The following is a 6799-nucleotide window of genomic DNA, read 5'->3' on the forward strand; positions in this document are numbered from 1 at the left end:
TTGACTTACACTTTGCCCGTGACATCATCTCTCTGCTAGGACCCGTGATTCTCTGGTGAGCCCCTGTTCTCGTGCAAATGGGTTTGACCCAGTGGATGATATGACTGCTACCCACTCAACCTCAACCAACGTCAGGGACTCCAGCTTCCTCACTCCTGGAGGTCCCCAAGGGACTCACAGCAGTAACCCATTCATTAATGCACCCCAAATTGGCTCCTCCGTATCTCTTCCTTCCTTTCCTGTTGTGGGTTCACCTCCCAGATCAACTGCTTGCTCTCTCATTCTCATGTCAGTTTCTGCTTCTGGGAGAACGCAAAGGAGTAATTCTCTTCTCTTTTATTTTAAAAAATATTTTTCTAGAAGACAATATTTTCCTCATCAGAAAAAAAATAAGCATTTTAAAATTAATGTTTAATAAGTAAAGCATATTTTAAAATCAGCAGCAGCATCACCTGGGAGCATGTTAGAAATGCAGACTTGGACTTCCCTTGTGGTACAGTGGATAAGAATCCGCCTGCCAGCGTAGAGGACACAGGTTCATTCCCTGGTCCAGTAAGACCCCACTTGCCGCGGAGCAATTAAGCCTGGCACCACAACTACTGTAGCCCTTGCACCCTAGAGTCTGTGTTCCACGAGAAGAGAAGCCTCGGCAATGAGAAGCTCATCCACCGAAATGAAGAGTAGCCCCTGCTCACTACAACTAGAGAAGGCCCGAGGGCAGCAACAAAGACCCAGCACAACCAAAAATATAAATACATTAAAAAAAGAGAAAAGAAAGAAATGATGCAGGTTCTCAGTGCCCCCAGCCCCGCCCCAGCCCAGCTGCTCAAAACCGAACTCTGCATTTGAATGCGATTGCCAGGTGATGTGTGTGGAGTGCTGGATTGCATAAGAGGACGTTTCAGGATGCAAACTGTGGTCAGACAGTGCTCCTGATGCGTAAACATCTTGTCTCAGTGAGAAGCTGGTTTTCTGGTGAGACCCACATTGGCAAAGGGACCTAAGTTTTTGTTTCTGTTTTTAGAGAACAGTGTCACAGTTTTTGGGACAATCAAGGAATCCTTTAGTAGTCAGAAGCAAGAGACACCTGATCTGAGAAACACAGTCTATTAGGAGGCACGTTATAAGATATCACCATTGTGCTGAAGCGCGCCTCCAATGCAGGCCTGGCTACTGCCTGCAAAGTTGTGGCTAGTTGGGAAGGCCACAGGCTGGCTTTCTGAAAATTTGTTTAATTTCCTGTGATTCTCCCCTCAGATAGCAGTCAGAATGAGGATCACATTCTTAATCTGACTACTTACTATGTCATAACTGGCAGCAACTTGCAGCTACACATCTAGGCTGAAAAGTGTCCGACTCTTTGCAACCCCATGGACTGTAGCCCACCAGGCTCCTCCATCCATGGAATTTTCTAGGCAAGAGTACTGAAGTGGGTTGCCATTTCCTTCTCCAGGGGATCTTCCCAACCCAGGGATCGAATCCTGGTCTCCCGCACTTTGGGCAGATGATTTACCATCTGAGCCACCAGGGAATCTGAGCACTAGCCATGTTAGGGGAAGCATGCTGATTGAAACCGCCCACCCTGGCCAGGCACCATAGTAACTATTTGCATGATTTGTTTTAGACAGGAGGTCCTGGTAAGGAACACGGAACTAATAAGCCACCACCAACCTGAAGAGTTCAGCAAAGGTCAAAAGGAGACATCACATGTCTGACCACCTCCCAGAATCCTCCTCTCTGGCATCCATCTTGGCTGAACAAGGCGTGCACCACCAGGAAGGACTCTGAGTCAGAATGATTGGCTAAAGACAACCCGGAAACTAATCCCATCACCATAAAACCCGAGACTGTGAGCCATGTGGCAGAGGAGTCTTCCTGGGTTCCCTGACCCTCCTGCTCTCCGCCTGGGGTGCCCCTTCCCAGTAAAGTCTCTTGCTTTGTCAGCACATGTGTCTCCTCAGACAATTCATTTCTGAGTGTTTGACAAGAGCCCAGTTTTGGGCCCTGAAAGGGGTCCTCCTTCCTGAAACAGCTATAGAAGGAACACGACCCTGTAATGGGGAAAAGTGGTATAAACAGTGGCTAAAAGGAAAGCAAAGCAAAAACATCCTCAAATATCACTTATTTAGCACTATGCAAATTGCCATGAGCTTCACATACTGTAATGAGCTATGGAGTCTGTTTAACTGTTAGTACAGAGACCTGACTACAGTTGCTTATACCAACTACAGTGTTTTTTTTTGTTTGTTTGTTTTTTACTTAGATAAAAAGTCTAGTGGTAGCCCAGGGATGTCCACAAATTAATCAGTGACTTCCTCCTTTCTGCTCTACCATCCTTGGCATATAGCTTCCTTCCTTAAGATTACCTCATGGTCAAAGATGGCTGCTGCTACTCTTGCAATCTTGTTTGTGTTCCAGATAGAAGGAAGGAGGAAGTGGCAAGAGGGCAAGCTAAGTCAGTTCCCTCTAAATAGCTTTCCTGGAAGCCCCACCCAATGACTTCCTCTTATTTCATCATCCTCTTAGTTGCAAGGGATGCTGGGAAATGTAGTTCTTAAGATGGGCACATTGAGTTCCCAAAGCTGCCAACCTTTCTTTTCCTCAAGGCCAAGTGGGCACCTTCTGTTTCCCACTGGTATGATCATTTGGCTTCCATCTTTTTTCCCTCCATTGGCCTGGAGGACATGATAGTCCTTGCTATATTCACCCAAAAAGGCTTCAGTGATGGCCAATAAAGCCTGTTCTTCTTGAACACGATATGTCTCCAGTAAAAAAGCTCTCCTCTAAGATAAAATGGCCTTCAACATTGTTGTGCCTCAAAAGAAGCCATTTGAACCATTATCCCAATAAAACGTGTGTTCATATCTAAGGGGAAAAAAGGGGCACCTTGCCCACTTGAATAAAATTTAGGCTCTGTTAGCAAAGAATAACTGTGAAATGGTAATTGGGAAGAAAGCTAGCAGACTGTGTTATGTATGCATTATCCCATTTCATATTCAGTTTTGAGAGATCCTTAGTAAAACCCATCAGTTCCCCCATGAGGTCTGACAATGGTCCTAAACTTTATTCTGTATTAAAAGACAGAAAATCATTGCTTTTATTTAAATGTGCTTGCTGATTTGTATGCTGTTAAATGTTAAATAAAAGATAATTTATCTTGCTATTAGTATTCCCTTTTGTGCTTAGAATATTATTTGACTTTTCTTATGTCTTTTGACTCATGTCCTCGAGTCTAACTTTGACCTTTCTGGCAGTAATTGATCCATGAGACCACTTTTGCGGCTCACTGTGATGAATGCAGGCATTATATAGTGTAAGAAGCTATTAGTATCCTTTATTCTCTTGACATATCTGATTGTTCGGTAGTCAAAACAGGTGAGGAAAAAGATGGACTGCTATTGCAGTTTTAATTCAACCATGTTAACAATCTTGGAATGTAGAAAGCCTTATGCAAAGTACAGACGCTTTATTCTATTTTTAATTTTTTTGGCCATGCAGTGAGGCTTTGGGATCTTAGTTTCCCAACCAGGGATTGAACCCAAGTCCTTAGAGGCGAAAGCACAGAGTCCTAAACACTGGATTGCCAGGGAATTCCCAAAACTCAGAAGATTTAAAAGATTTGCCTATTTAAAAATATTTGCAACACATGAAAAGTAGAAAAGCATAGACAAAAAAAAAAAAAAAAGCCACTAACAAACTGGGAAACTGGGCTAAACAAAGTAGAACTACAAAGGGACACCTTTTTTCACTTATTTGATGAGCAAAGTGAAACTTTTTTTATAATACTATAGATAGTACTATCTATAATACTATAGATAGAAACAGCACAGATAAACTATGGAAGGCAGTGCCAACTACTCTGCTTTTTTAAAGGGCATTTTTGAAAAAAAAAAAAAAAAAGGCATTTTTGAAGTTTCTTATAAAGCTTTTAATTCATACACCTTTGACCCCAAAATGTTATTTCTGAAGATGCATATTTACACAGACATACATATACACACATGGAAGGATGTTTGCTGCAACATTGTTTACAATAGCTAAAGACTGTCACAATCTCAATCTCCAACATTAGGAAACCTGTTAAAAATCATAACTGTAATAACAAAACCAGTGAATACAGAAAAACACACTTGCTTTCACCAAGTGATTCTATTTTAGGAAATTTACACAAAGAAAGTAATTGAATGAGTGTGCTGAGTAAATGTTATTGTATGAAAACACCGAAAACTTAGATGTCCTTTACAGAGAACTGTTCTATGTATTACCATGTGATGCTATGTGAATGTCAATAAGAGGAATGAGGTGACTGTATTGATAGAAGAGGTCCAAGATACAAAATAGGAAACAAAGGATAGGTTTCACAAGTTGCAAAATATAACTTTGATATAAAAAAGTTTCTAAGCACATACTTCAAAGTTTGGATGTTAAAACTGAAAGTATACATTAATCCACATTTTCTTGAGCCATCCAGTTCTAAATACTTTTTTTGGTCCTCGCCATGTGCCTTGGGTGGGTCTTAGTTCCCCAAGGAGGGATGGAACCCAGGGCGCTGGCAGTGAAAGCGCCAAGTCTTAACTACTGAACCACCAGGGAATTCCTTGTAGGTATTAATACATTAAATGTATGTGAAGTTACCGGATCTTAGTTGAAAGATGTCACATTCTTTGTGGCTATACAGCCTCCTAATACCAAGGATTGAGGCTAATCCAGGAGCTTTCTCCCAGGCAGGCCCCTTGAGTGCTAGTTTTTGTTTAGTAATTTCGTGTGTTGGGATCATGAACTCAGTACTTTCTTCAATTATCCTTTAATCCTGAGATTTTACCTAACTCTTTTTTCTGAACCCTACGACTTTCTGAGATCATCGCCATTTATCATGCTCTGAGAGACTTAATTTGCCCAAGGATACTCAGCTAGGAAGTGTCTGTACAATTATTTAGAAATCCAAATGAGATGGCACCGTCTCACCATCATCAGACAGAGAAAGCGGTTCACGTTAAACCAGATCATTCCTGGTTCCTGGAGCCTTTTCCACCTCTGTGCCTCTGAAGCTGTGGGTCTCCTCCCCCTCCCCCCCCCCCCCCCCCCCACCAGGGGCCTCTCCCTTCCGAGCCTTGCCTGTGCTACATGGCTTAGATCAAAGTGTTCCACCCCTCAACCCCCGGAAGCCCTCCGATTCTCATCGTTGGCAAACAGCATTTGGCACATGCTGTTTTTCACAGTGGTGACTTCTGAGCTTCGCCCCACAGCTTTTGCAGATTGACTAGGAGCACCCACCAAATAGTGTGAGAATGCTCGGTTGGGTCTGACTCTTCAACTCCATGGAGCGTGTAGCCTGCCAGACTCCTCTGTCCATGTGATTATCCGGGCAAGAATACTGGAAAAGTTAGTGACACAGTCGTGTCCAACTCTTTGGGATCCTATGGACTGTAGCCCGACAGGCTCCTCTGTCCAAGGAAGTCTCCAGGCAAGAGTACTGGAGTGAGTTGCCATTTCCTTCTCCAGCATACTTCCCGACCCAGGGATCGAACCCTCCTCTCCTGCATTGCAGGCAGATTCTTGCCCAACCGAGCTACTCTGAAGTACAAGAATACCGGAATGAACTGCCATTTCCTACTCCAGGGGATCTTCCCTACCCAGGGATCTTACCAAGTCTCCTGCATCCGCAGGCAGATTCTTTACCATTGAACCACCTGGGAAGCCTGTACCCCAGGTGTTGATGCATAATTATGTTGCTTAGGTTTTTAAAAAGACAGTTTAGACTGAAAAGAATCATTTGCCAGTAGCCTGGTCTCCAGTGTTAGAGAGATACACCTAAGATCTTGGTAGGTCCCAGAAAAATCTCAATTATCACAAAAAACACTACAGTGCGTTCAGATGATAAAGACTATGATGATTTGCTGTAAAAATAACTGAAAGTTCTTCCTATTGCATTAAAAAAATTTTTTTAATACTATAGAATCAATAAATTGTTTTTGTAGTGCTTGTACAAAACAGACCCTAGGCTGTGTGCCTCTAATACTAAGGGGACAAAGTGCCCTAGCTGCTGCTCCCTCCCATTCTGGTTGGCCTAAAGAAACCTGGGATTTCTCTAGAATCCTTACTTTTGCCGGGCTTGTCCTTTCCGCCCTGACCTGCACCCCTCCCTCTTTCTGAATTCTACTTATCTTTTAAGATTCAATCAGGAACAAGACTGCCAAGATGCCTGCCCTCTAAGAACTTCACTTTTCGGTGAAAAGACACATACGTAAGTCATTTCAGATACTGATACAGGCTATGAAAAAACAAAACCAGGCCACAGGGGAGTGAAAGGGATGGTACTTTAACGAGGCCGGTCTGTCGAGGGTTCTCTGCTTCCAGGCCATCTGCGAGGAGTCTTGCGGAATGACGACAAGGAGGAAGAGATCCCAGAAAGACAGGGAACTGTGAGGGCAAAGGCAGTTTCCGAGGAAACGGAAAGAAGGTCAGTGTGGCTGGGCGGCCCAGGCCAAGCGGAGAGGAGGGCGGAGATGAACACAGGAGGCGGGGCCCGATCCTTCAGGGACTTGTGGCCCACAGTGAGGAGATTCCTCACTGATTTTATTCCCAAGGTGATGGCTTTACAGCCAAATATGCCTGTAGAAGGGCGTTCTGGCAGCTCGTGAGACTTCTCCAAGCCCCAGTGGCTCATGCTCCTGCGCCGCCAAGCGTGTGACGGCCAGCTTTGCCTCTGTGCCGTCATCGCCCCTTGATAGGGTTGCTTCTCCCCTAAGTCCTGAGCCCCCTGGGGACGCACCCGCCCCCACACCCCGGCTTGGTGACC

Source organism: Cervus elaphus, chromosome 10 (assembly GCF_910594005.1).
Source record: "Cervus elaphus chromosome 10, mCerEla1.1, whole genome shotgun sequence".
Taxonomy (NCBI): Eukaryota; Metazoa; Chordata; class Mammalia; order Artiodactyla; family Cervidae; genus Cervus; species Cervus elaphus.